Source organism: Coenobita brevimanus, chromosome 6 (assembly GCF_032717465.1).
Source record: "Coenobita brevimanus isolate Jiangsu-jjx chromosome 6, ASM3271746v2, whole genome shotgun sequence".
In the NCBI taxonomy this organism is placed as follows: domain Eukaryota; kingdom Metazoa; phylum Arthropoda; class Malacostraca; order Decapoda; family Coenobitidae; genus Coenobita; species Coenobita brevimanus.
The window spans coordinates 33,724,131-33,738,006 of record NC_136959.1 but is presented as its reverse complement, the minus strand read 5'-3'; the positions used below and the strand labels follow the sequence as shown (position 1 = coordinate 33,738,006).

The 13,876-nt window shown below is 40.9% G+C and overlaps 1 non-coding gene across 1 annotated transcript; it reads left to right on the top strand.

Annotated features, from left to right (window-relative positions):
* The first annotated feature begins 11,127 nt into the window (after positions 1-11,127).
* LOC145402651 (5S ribosomal RNA) lies at positions 11,128-11,246 on the top strand. The gene has a single exon (XR_013897835.1). It is a non-coding gene; the product is annotated as a 5S ribosomal RNA (ribosomal RNA).
* Positions 11,247-13,876: the final 2,630 nt, after the last annotated feature.

Sequence of the window (13,876 nt, the reverse complement as noted above, 5' to 3'; positions counted from 1 at the left end):
TACCTTTGAGATCCATCGTGCTTGATGCATCACGCTGGGCTTATGAAAACGAGTACCTCGTGGTGGTGATGAACCGAGGAAGATGGCAGTCTGCTCGAGTAGCTCACGGTAATCATCTCGAGGCTGCTTGTGCAGAAGTGTAGTGAAAACAAAGGTCAGGACCTCCTCCTTGATATCTTCAAGTTGAGCTGCGACCACTTCATTAGATGATGCGTCTTGGAAGTGCTCTTGGTCAATTGAACTCCAAAAAGTTTGAAATAGCTTGAAGAGCAGTACTTCTGGTGCCGGTGCAACATGCATGGCTGTCTTGAAAGCAGTTCCTGCAAGTAGTTCTAATTAAGATGTGATGCCGGCAGGCGAGGTACAAGAGTTCCCTGTCCAGTAGCTGTTCCACCATAATGCATGCTCCTTTGTGGCGACTCGTGTTTGCGTTTGTCGTGTCGAAGCAGATGCCTTGGACCCTTTCAACAACTCCCCACCGCTTCAGTGCTCTGACCACGGCTTGTGCTTGCTGCAAACCAGTCCCTGATTTTAATTTTGGAACTTCTAATGGCTGAGAATTACCACTTGATGAGATGATGATCGGAAGTCGGTCCACTTTTTCATTGTTGGTGAGGTCTGGAAGAAGGTTTCCATCCCAGTGTACGACGATTACTTTGTCAGAAGCGAACTCATTCATTATGCTCATCACCGTCTCTTTGCTCCATTTCTGTCGCTGTCGCCTGATGCTGCTGCAGTTTAGAATTAATGAACTGAGATCATGACCCAAAGCTTTTGCTGTTTCTCCGAGAATCGTCAGAGCAACGCTATCAGACAGTTGATGTCGATCCAGAGTGGCCGACAAATTTTGACTCAGCGCAACTTTCCGACCACGTTTGGGTGGTGAAGGAAGACTTACATTTGATTCTTCATTTACAGGAGTCATGGAGTTAACACTGGACTCATCCCCAGATGACAAATTACCGCTGCTGCTGCTCTCCAATGCAGCGATTTCTTGAGCCTGCACAAATGCAGTGGCGGCCTTGTCTCTTCGTTTGAGCTCCATATACTCACGGTGGCACTTATTTGCTTCTTTGATACTTAGGGTCTTGTCGATTCCTACCATTGCCCCCAGCCGACCTTTCATACGCTGACTTGAGGAGAAACTGCTTGTCCTCATCTATTGTGATCAGTTTCAGGGCGTCAGCATGTGCAATATCGAAAAGGTCATCCAAAGTATCTTTAAATGATTGCTCACCCCGGACTTGCTGGTGTTGTTCTGCCCTTGTTTCTCTTAAGAGATTGCCATTGAAGCAAAATCTCCATTTTTTTTCTTGGAATTGCATGTTTGTCGAACCGGAATTTGGGCACGCTCCCAGAACTGTTCCACTTTTTCAATTGTAGCTGTCACTGCTGTTTTAATTGTCTCGTTCTGCTTCAGGTGGAGGTGCAAAAGGTAACCTACGGCTTGGCGGTTTGAAGGCAACTTGGATCCATTGATATCATCTTCCAACTTGTCGAGCAAGTATACATCAGACCGAGTCCTAGACAGGTTCCTTGCTTTAGCATCAGTGCTCCCACTCGTCGAAGCCATATTCGTCCAGATGTAGTGCCACACATTTGATATTCATGTATGTGTTTAGTAGTACTGTAATTTTAAGTTAGATAGGGTGTAACCTGAATATTAGTTTATAAGTTCCTACTCTAAGTAGTAATTCATATATTAATAATTACTGTAGGGTTAACTTTATTTTTATATGTATGTATCTGTATCTATGCAGTGGGTGATGTAATTGTGGATGTTGAGCTATGGGAATTCCCCGTTTCGTAAATTAACGAATAACAGACAGATGCGCCAACTTTTCTTGTTGCCGGGCGCCGAGTTTAAACCTTAAACAGAGTAATGATGAATATACAATTCTTTCCGTAACCTAGTTGTGAAATGTTTGCTAATGAAGCTGCTAGAACACAAGTATGTAAGATTAGCAGTCCAAAAGCCCTAAATAATGTCATTTGTGAGGATTTAAAGTCCCGTTTATCTTGGCCGTCACTAGATGGCATGAGCTGCTTTCAGATTCAAATTGAAATAGTAATAGAATCAGTATCTAAATTAAGTAAGGAATAAATCCCAAATTTTCCCCAATTCAATCAAAAGTCTTGTCGTCATGGGTACACTGCTAAATAAATTGTAAAGAGAATTGAAGCCCCCCATATTTCAAAAACACCACCTCATTTGACTTGAGCAGTGGCGTCCTTTAGTGCCCGACAGGCCCCACTTGCTGCCCAGACATCGTGTGTAACAGATGTTCGTTTAGGTGAGTCGTCCACATTTCTTCTTCCTCCCCCTCTTTTTCTTTGTTTAATCCTTACTTATTATGGACTATGAGAAGTAATATTGTTGAGAGTTTAACGTAGAGTGACTTGCTGCCCAGACATTGTGTGTAACAGACGTTCGTTTAGTCCCCAGACACCGGCGGCGACGACCGTGTGAGCACGCCATTATTCCCAAGTATTGCCCATAGACTTTTACACTTACACTTGCACCACTCACGAGTTATTTTTACAAACCGAAGGTAGTTGATGTGTTATTAATGATTCTATCAAGTGAACTTTTTTTTTTGTAGATAAGGAATAGAAGCATAAAAGTGATATGTTCTGTAACGGAAAGGAAAATTCAAATTCATCAACTGTTCTCTTTCTTTAATTAACCCCTACACCGCGGGCTTGTTTACCAATGACTTGCGTCTGCCGCGGGGTTATTTGGGCTCCGACAGACTCTCAAAAAATATTTGCCAAAAATCAGTTATTAGTCCTAGAATAATAAAATTATATATGCTTATGGCACATACCTTCAGCTTTCTCCTGGAATGATTGTTGAGCCTTCGTCGTTACCGTAGGACTTGTGGAGACCTCTGAAGTAGGGTAACGAAGTCTCCACTTTACACTTCCCGACAACCCGTAATATGATTACCACAGCCAGATAGAAACACTATAAACACTATTCTACAATTTTCAAGTAGTTTGGGATCCATACTAAAAAAAAAAAAACTGTGAAAGCAATGGAAATTACGAGCGCGTCTGATCGTCGCACTGGCACTAGTTCGCTCTTGGTAGTCTGTCATTTATTATTCATAAAACCCCTCACACTTTATATTTCTATTACTATATAATACTTATATATATCTATAGTCTTTATCCATAAGTTTCCTTCAGTAGTATGAGTTTATTGTCACTGTAGGGATTCAATTTCTTTCAGTAAAATACGTAGCATTCACTTTCTCGTCCTGTATACTGGCATTGAGAGTGAATGTCACTTTCATCTTCACTCTCATAACTCATAGCATTCAGACATGCTAGAGTGAAACTTTCACTTTCATTACTCCTAGGGTATATACTCGTATTCTTATAATACTACTCATTTACATTTCTATTTACGTTCTCTATTTTATTTACGTTATTTACATTTCTATTTTATTTACACTGTGTTGTGCACTGTCACTTGAAATAACTTATAAAACTATTTTCCATTGTTCACGTATATTTACATTCATTACTTTCACTTGCTGTTTACACATTATTTACACATTATTTACAATTCCGCTTGCACTGTTTTACTCAATAGAAAGATCGTAGTCACTCTTTTATCAATTGTCAGCCCTTTACCTCTTTCCACACGAGGTTTAGTAGGGGGTAAAGGTCACAGGGGCATTTGCATGGGGGTGAAAAAAGGCCTTGACGTCAGCAAGAAGAAACATACATACTCTCACCTCGGAAGTTGAGAGAGAACTGAGTGATAACGGAGGACCACCAGCGTAGAGGCCTGCTAGGGGTTATTCAGAGTTACCAATATTACTTCTTGAAACAGCTAAGTCTAGCACTGATATGATTGGCAGGAAATCTAGACAATACATTATAAATCTGGTAGTTCCAGGTGAATGTAAATATCACTTAGGTTGCTCCCTTCCCTCCTTACATGTATATTTATTACGAAAATAGATTAGAGGCCTACTTAGGAGATATATATATTCAGAGCTACCAATGTTATATCTTGAAACAGCTTTGTCTAGCACTGATATGATTGGCAGGAAATCTAGACAATACATTATAAATTAGGTAGTTCCAGGTGAATGTAAATATCACTTAGGGTTCTCCCTTCCCTCCTTACATGTATATTTATTACGAAAATAGATTATAGGGCATATTTCAAGGGGGAAAAAAACAGCGAAAATTAGCGAACGAGTGCACGTGAGGTGTTGTCAGGTGATAAATAGCCAATTCCAGGTGTATGGCACTCTCACTTACCTTATTTCTTTCTTGTATATATTATTTGGTATAAGAATAGGACATAGGGCTTATTTCAATGGATGAAATCAGTGAAAAATTCCAGGGAAGATTTACTTAGCGTAGCACGGCCGGGCAGGCGAGAGGACAGGGTAATGGAGGGGGGGTAGGGAGGGGAGTCAAGAACGGGGAGAAATGGCTAAATTGTCAACAATGGATGGGAGTACAGATGAGATTAGGAGTGCTGACTAGTGTTGGACATTGGCAGTACCGATAGATGATACAAGCCCCCACTTGGAAGCCCGGGTGAATTCAAAATAACACAGAATCACAAAAGCGACGCCCCGCGGTATGATCCCTTGCTCCCAAGCGTCACGAAAGTGACGCCCCGCGGTTAAGGGGTTAAAAATTAGTTTATTAGAAAAAAAATAATCAGGAGCGTGGAAGGGAACTTACTGATTGTGAGCAATAATGTGATATTTAAGTTGTACCTCAAGGCTAAACAAGCCCGAGTGATTGAGGTGTTCCTAGTGATTGTATTTCTTTTTTTTTAATTATTCCTCGAGGCTAGACAGGTCCGAGAGATTATGTATTTCTAGTGATTATATAACATTGTTGATGGTGAACTGTAAAAAAAAATACTGATTTGATGTGAGAACCGAGAAAACTATATGAGGAGAATACCTTATATGGGTGAAAGATGAATACAAATAATCATTCTTATTGATTCGAGGCTATGCCAGCCCGAACAGACAAATCATATCCGTAAATGTGTCCCTGTCTTGAGGCCATTGTTGAGCCCAAGAGTAACGGCCAAAAAGAAAGTAAAGTACAACGACTCCATATCTCGCGTGTATCAAATTGTTTCGTCTGGTAATAATGTTAGAGGAATGATCACCCAAAAGCCTTAGTAACCTTTACAATCTTCTCTCATACTACAAAGGGTCATGTAATTAAAAATGTTTTTGTGGAAATTAACAATTATTAAAGTAGAGTAAAGTATATAGCATTTTCTTTTCTTTATTAGTATACCTAATCAAGGAAATTATGTCCTCAAGCCAAATTCACTCCCCTTCCAATTCAAGATTCCTTCGCTGAGGGAACGACAACCACCTGAGGTACCGACTAAATCTAAACTCGGCCTAAAACTACAAACGCTACCACAATTCATTCTTTTCATAAATATTTATCATCCACTATATTAAGTCGAGTACCACTTGTATATCCATGGGTGAGTTGATCAATACCCACAACAGGTAAGAAAATACATACCCCTATCATCATTACACTGGTGTCAACTGGTGGGATAAAGTTTCAGGTTTTACACTGGTGTCAGCCAGTGGCATAAAAGGTTTTACCACTAGCATCACACTGGTGAATACCGGTGGGACAACATTCATAGCTTTACACTGGTGGCAATAGCGGTGGGATACTCATCGTTCCCAAATTAGTGGCGTTGGTGAGAAAGTGAAGGGAAGCGAAGCGGAAAAAGTAGTGAGAATGCTAAGCATAGCATTGGTTGATCATTCCCAAATATCTCCACGCTATATTCAGAACATCCTGATAGTAATGAGGTTCATATAGTGTACTAGATACGGTTACCCCTGGGGAAGGGGGGAAAGAATACTTCCCCAGTATCCCTGCTTGTCGTAAGAGGCGACTAAAGGGGGCCTTTTTATCTCCAGTCTGTCTCCTTACTGTCCTCTTCTGCTTTTCTGTCCTACCTCTCGTCTTGATATTTCCATGTTTCCTAAGCTTAGTGCTAATTCTTCACTTTTCTTTCTTTCCTTCTAGCTTAGAATGTTAAGGGTTAGGTAATTACATGTTTGCTAGACAAATATTACCCAGAGACAAACATACACAAACATCATACACTGTCTTGGGCAATACTTCATCGACTTTGGGACATCACGAGGTATCGTCCTGGACAACAGAGGAGAGTGCAGAAGGTTGGAGTCAATGGCTTGGTGTGGGCAAAGGGAGAGACCATGCAGCCGGTTGTCTGTGGAAGACTGAATGCCAAATGGGACGGCCCATATAAAGTGATCGAAGTGCTGCTAGACGGAAGTGTTTATATCATTGAAAATGTATTTAGTGGAAAAAAAAAAAAATACAAAGGGCTGCTGAAAAGGTAAAACCATATTACGGTACCGAGGAATGGCTCTTAGAACCGCTGCAACAGGAGCTCGCCCCGGAGCCCGAAGATGAGCGATTACCACCGCGAGTGAGGACTGCCCCTCGGAGACTCATAGAGGAGTGTTAGAAAAGTAGACAAGTGCATGTGACGAATGTTGTGAAACATAACTGCTTAAAGTTATGTTCCGGGTGGACTCATCCCCGAGGAGAGGGTGTAAAAAGAAAAAGAGTGAAGAGTTCCTGTTGGAACCGGGAAGTGCCTTACTTCGAGGGGAGTATATAATCCCCTCACCTTACAGTTAGCACGGTTTGTGAGGTAGTGGAGTCTTCAGGACAGAATGAGCGCTCACCTCTTGCGGGCGGAAGGCTGGAAACGAAAGGACAGAGTGAATGTGATTGCGAATGGAAGAGTGTAAGGAAGCGCCTCCCGTGGTGATCTCAATCTCGAGAGACCCTGTCGAGCTCAGGTGAGCGACAAGCTATCCTCCAAAACCTGAGGCTGACTGGGGCATAAATTCCCTCATAACATCTCGAGTAAGGAGTGATCATACCTCCTAATGTAGTGAGTAAGCGACCTTCCGAGGTACGCATCAGGTGTTTAATGTGGACCGACAGGTGCCACCGATTGTGGAAAGGTATTCCAAATTCAAAGTGTTTATAGCAGTTATCAGAGTAACAACATTCCATCCATGCACATGTCATAGAAAATTGACTTGGGTAAAATTTGTTTTCCGAACGTGGGAGCCGTGTAGTGCCACACATTTGATATTCATGTATGTGTTTAGTAGTACTGTAATTTTAAGTTAGATAGGGTGTAACCTGAATATTAGTTTATAAGTTCCTACTCTAAGTAGTAATTCATTTATTAATAATTACTGTAGGGTTAACTTTATTTTTATATGTATGTATCTGTATCTATGCAGTGGGTGATGTAATTGTGGATGTTGAGCTATGGGAATTCCCCGTTTCGTAGAGTAACGAATAACAGACAGATGCGCCAACTTTTCTTGTTGCCGGGCGCCGAGTTTAAACCTTAAACAGAGTAATGATGAATATACAATTCTTTCCGTAACCTAGTTGTGAAATGTTTGCTAATGAAGCTGCTAGAACACAAGTATGTAAGATTAGCGGTCCAAAAGCCCTAAATAATGTCATTTGTGAGGATTTAAAGTCCCGTTTATCTTGGACGTCACTAGATGGCATGAGCTGCTTTCAGATTCAAATTGAAATAGTAATAGAATCAGTATCTAAATTAAGTAAGGAATAAATCCCAAATTTTCCCCAATTCAATCAAAAGTCTTGTCGTCATGGGTACACTGCTAAATAAATTGTAAAGAGAATTGAAGCCCCCCATATTTCAAAAACACCACCTCATTTGACTTGAGCAGTGGCGTCCTTTAGTGCTCGACAGGCCCCACTTGCTGCCCAGACATCGTGTGTAACAGACGTTCGTTTAGGTGAGTCGTCCACATTTCTTCTTCCTCCCCCTCTTTTTCTTTGTTTAATCCTTACTTATTATGGACTATGAGAAGTAATATTGTTGAGAGTTTAACGTAGAGTGACTTGCTGCCCAGACATTGTGTGTAACAGACGTTCGTTTAGTCCCCAGACACCGGCGGCGACGACCGTGTGAGCACGCCATTATTCCCAAGTATTGCCCATAGACTTTTACACTTACACTTGCACCACTCACGAGTTATTTTTACAAACCAAAGGTAGTTGATGTGTTATTAATGATTCTATCAAGTGAACTTTTTTTTTGTAGATAAGGAATAGAAACATAAAAGTGATATGTTCTGTAACGGAAAGGAAAATTCAAATTCATCAACTGTTCTCTTTCTTTAAAAATTAGTTTATTAGAAAAAAAATAATCAGGAGCGTGGAAGGGAACTTACTGATTGTGAGCAATAATGTGATATTTAAGTTGTACCTCGAGGCTAAACAAGCCCGAGTGATTGAGGTGTTCCTAGTGATTGTATTTCTTTTTTTTTAATTATTCCTCGAGGCTAGACAGGTCCGAGAGATTATGTATTTCTAGTGATTATATAACATTGTTGATGGTGAACTGTAAAAAAAAATACTGATTTGATGTGAGAACCGAGAAAACTATATGAGGAGAATACCTTATATGGGTGAAAGATGAATACAAATAATCATTCTTATTGATTCGAGGCTATGCCAGCCCGAACAGACAAATCATATCCGTAAAAGTGTCCCTGTCTTGAGGCCATTGTTGAGCCCAAGAGTAACGGCCAAAAAGAAAGTAAAGTACAACAACTCCATATCTCGCGTGTATCAAATTGTTTCGTCTGGTAATAATGTTAGAGGAATGATCACCCAAAAGCCTTAGTAACCTTTACAATCTTCTCTCATACTACAAAGGGTCATGTAATTAAAAATGTTTTTGTGGAAATTAACAATTATTAAAGTAGAGTAAAGTATATAGCATTTTCTTTTCTTTATTAGTATACCTAATCAAGGAAATTATGTCCTCAAGCCAAATTCACTCCCCTTCCAATTCAAGATTCCTTCGCTGAGGGAACGACAACCACCTGAGGTACCGACTAAATCTAAACTCGGCCTAAAACTACAAACGCTACCACAATTCATTCTTTTCATAAATATTTATCATCCACTATATTAAGTCGAGTACCACTTGTATATCCATGGGTGAGTTGATCAATACCCACAACAGGTAAGAAAATACATACCCCTATCATCATTACACTGGTGTCAACTGGTGGGATAGTTTCAGGTTTTACACTGGTGTCAGCCAGTGGCATAAAAGGTCTTACCACTAGCATCACACTGGTGAATACCGGTGGGACAACATTCATAGCTTTACACAGAATCAACACAGTTCAACCAGTTATCAGAAATTATGTAAGATTGCCTGTACAAGCAGAAAGCATGCATTTAAAGGGTGCAATTAGATTGTCACTGTATGCTATCAGTACACAACAGTGACATCTCTATACACTTAAAAAGTAAGTGAAACACTGTTATATACCAAATTGTCATTGAAATCTAGTAAATTATCGTCACCACGAATATCAGCAGCATAACCAAGTCATGAGGTCTAACGACAATTATCTAACTGCCACGCCCAGTTCACAGTAGGCAGCTGTGATCTGCCTAGGTGCTATGAATTTAAATCTTTGTACAGTGCAGAACTCAGTAGTTTCAAGACACCGAAATTGTGTGAAAGACATTTCTGTGACAACTATGTGGGACAAGCTGAATGTGGCGATACGTAATAATATAAAAGGCCGATGAGCGACCTCTAAATATAAATATTTTTGACTAATATTTTGCATGACATGTTTGCGAGTTATATGGAAGGATTTCAGGGGATATTGTCCTAAAAATTCGCAAGATCGAAAATTAGGACCACCCTAATTGCACTTATACCTTAGTGACGATAATTTGTGTCAACATTTGTTTAGTTATTATTGTTGTTGTTGTTGTGAGTTACTGACTTCCTAAACACAATGGGCTTGTCACTCAGTGTAGAGGCACCTGAAGTGGAAGGATGAGTAATAAATAATTAAAAGGGACAGGAAGGATGACAGAAATAGAAGAATATAATGAATGACACAGAATCACGATGATGAAGGTGAAGGAAGAAAGAGGCAGCACTACACCAAGTGAAGGGATGGTGGTTGTCGCTACTTACCACCAAGAATGATAAAGGTAATGGAAGAAGTTGCCAGCACTACATCAAGTGAGTGGATGGTGGTCGCCACCACCTACCAACTGGGAGACAGTCCAACGATTATTGACTTTATCCTTTTTACACTAAAACGATTTACTTCAAGTGGGGATAAACAGGCAGACAGAAAACACTAGGTAGATAGATAGGTGGACAGAGAGACAGATACAATGTTGGACATATAAATAGATAAAGAAATATACATCTACACTGATTATAGGAAATCAAAGGAAAAAAAAAGACAGACAGATAGAAATTAATATATAAACACACAGGTGGATATAGATATACTCTTAGGCCCCCATGTAGATAAATAAACAAACAGACATCTGCAGAGATTAAAGGAAAACGATAGGAGGGAGAGAGAGAGAGAGAGAGAGAGAGAGACTGACATATCAATACACTGTTAGATAGACAAGTATATATACAGAGTGTCCCCCAAAAGGTTTATTTTTTATTTTTCGATAGCTCAAAAAATATCAAAGATAGAGCTGTGAAATTCTGACCACATATTAACAATACATTAGAATTTTATGTACAGTTAGAATTACGTCAATATCATGATTATTATGGGCGCTGCGCGGCGTGAATGACATACTCAATATGAACGCCACGGCGAACAAGGCATTCCCTACAGTAATTCTCACAGCAAAGTTCTGAATTACTGCCTTGCATGTGTCATTAGTACTGGCTCTCATGAACACCTCGATCTTATTATTGAGCTCAGGGATTGAGCCAGGATTGCTCCGGTACACACTGTCTTCAGCGTAACCCCACGAAATGAAGTCCAACGGGTTGAGATCAGGCGAATGTGGAGCCTAGATGTGAGGAGTTTTCAGGGAATTGATCCTGTCCCTAAACTTCTCAGATAGAAGATTTGTAGTCTTCAGTTGCTGTGTGGGGTGTCGCCCCATCCTGCTGGAGCCACTGTATGTTCAAGGTCAAGCGACGACGACGAAGGCAAGCAAAAAATTTCCTTATGACGTCGTGATAGTTCGCCTGATTAACCATCACCACATTTTCGTTGTCATACCACGTTGAGTACACCGCTTCCCATCCGATCAGCGAAGTTAAGCAACGTTGGGTCTGGTTAGTACTTGGATGGGTGACCGCCTGGGAACACCAGATGCTGTTGGCATCCCTACATGTCAGGTGGGGTTGGTGGAGGATTAGTGCCCCTCCCTGTAAAACAATTAACTCAAAGCCATTGGCCACCCCGTCTGGGATACATGGCGTCTGGCAATGAATGATGAATGAATGACATTCTCGTTGTCATCCTCGAACCAGAAGGGTCCGATGATCCCTTTAGTGCTTATTGCACACCAGGCAGTGCACTTCTTGCTATGGAGTGGCCTTGTGGCTACAAAATCAGGAGGCTCTGTCCCCCAAAAGCGACAATTCTGGCTGTTCACTACGCCATCCAAATGAAAATGTGCCTCATTTGAGAACTAAACCTTTTTAATCCATTCTTCCTCCTCTTCCAGCATTTGGTTAAACCATTCACACATTTTGACACGCAGGACCTTGGCATTATCAGTCAGAGTCTGCTTTATCTGAATTTTATACGGGTATGACTTGAAGTCATGTCGCAAGATCCTTGCAAACGCCTACGAAGCGATTTCTTCGGCCTTCGCGATGCTTCATACGAGCAGATTTCTTTCTTCCAGAATTTCCACGATGTCTTTTCTGGCAGGTTCGATGGCTTTCAAATTTCTGGACAATTTTCTTGATTGATGGTACAGATAGGCATCTCTAACACCAACGTGTTTCCGGTATTCTATCTGATTTATCTATCTATCTATCTATCTATTGCCAGACGCCTCAATCCCGTTCGGGGTGGCCACAAACAAATCGCCTCCACGTCACTCTGTCCCCCGCCATTTCACTGCCCCGCTCCCAACTCACGCCCCCCTTTCTCATATACCTCTCCACCCCATCCCTCCATCTCATCCTCGGCCTCCCCCTCCCTCTTCCCCCCTCCACCTCACTCACATACACTCTCTTCGCCAGTCTTTCACCCTCCATCTAGTGATTTAGTTTCTAGGTAAAATGTCACAATTTTTGTTCGCTGCTCGACTGAGAGTGTCATGGTTGAGCTACAATGATCGAACTTCAGGAAAGAAATTCCCACATGTCTAGAACACAACCTGAAAAAAAAAAAAAAAAAAGAGTTGTTTAGTGAAATACGTCATAGGTAATTCAAAATTAAGAAGTTAACCTTCATGGGGGATACCTGTATAAAAAGAGAGAAATCCAATTAAAATGATAAAAGGAAAGTAAAGAAATCGGAAAAAAAGAAGAAGGAGGAGAGATGAGTAGATTGACAGATAGATAAATCGCTAGATAGATATATAGGCAGAACAGAAGACAGATTGAGAGATAGACGGAGATATAGATAAATACATTAATAACCGCAGCGTGCCTAGCAGTGCCTAGTTTAGATAATTTTGATATGGAAAACCATGAGGCTTCAGGATATGATGTTTTTATTGTATTTTAATGCCTCTTTTTGGAAGGTACGAATCATTATATTTGTTATGGCTTATATGCTCGTCGGACCCATCCCATAATAGTAATTATCAACACTGATTACTCTCTCTCTCTCTCTCTCTTTCTCTCTCTCTCTCTCTCTCTCTCTCTCTCTCTCTCTCTCGTATGTAAGTGCACCAGCAATGGGTCTTATATCCTACACTCTCTTCCTCTCCGTTCACGCACTCCTTCATCCATATTAAACCACGCACCCACCACAGTGTTAATACTGTTAACATTAACCCTCTCACAGTAGGTACAACTCTTTTGTGCTATTCCACCTAATGCCAGACGATTTTATTTACCTGAGAATGAGTCATAGGAACCTGAGTGCTAACTCAAATCAAAACTAACCCTCTCATGGTAGGCACAACTCTAGAACTCCATTCCAACTAAAGCCGGACGATTTTATTCATCTGAGTGAGGTATAGGAGCCTGGTGTAAGACACGAGAAATAATACCCACCCGGGTTTAACTCTGACACTTAAACAAGTATACATATAGATACACTGATATATACAGTACATAAGTGGCTGGAAGGATGGAGGCAAGAGGAGGGAGGGATGGATGGATTGATGGTTGAAATGATGAATAAACTAATACACAGACAAAACACAGACAGAAATGGACAAATGTATTGGCTGGCAAATTGTCAAAGAATACAGATTAATGTTCACAAAGATAAACAGAAACCACGACAGCCAACGCAGGTAGATATCTGGGCGTGGTTAGTGAAGCCCAGGCTCGAACCACCGCTGTGCAAATGGTTTTTTTTATAAATTACAACCCATTGTAGGCCACTTGGAATCAGTATTAGTTTTTATCTCTGTTGGTAACTCGTATATTTTCTTTATAACTGCTGTGTGTATGTGTGTAACAAAATGGTGGGTGGTAAGCCGTAATAAAACAGGAAGTTGTATATCCTGGGGCAAAACGTTAAATGTGATAGTTTTAACATTTTTGGTGGGCCATATTTCTCTCTTCATCACAGTAAAATCGTGTGACGTCAGCGGAAATAAACTGCAAGTAGGTAATTGGCAGGCAAAGGGTTAAAGGCGTTTTGTTGTGGCCACCCTGGATGAAGCCTGCCATTGAGTGTGGCCTGAGGGATGGCCAGACCCACTGACTAATAGATAAATAGATAGATATACACACACACACACACACACACACACACACACACACACACCTTGGATGAAGCCTGCCATTGGGTGTGGCCTGAGGGATGGCCAGACCCAC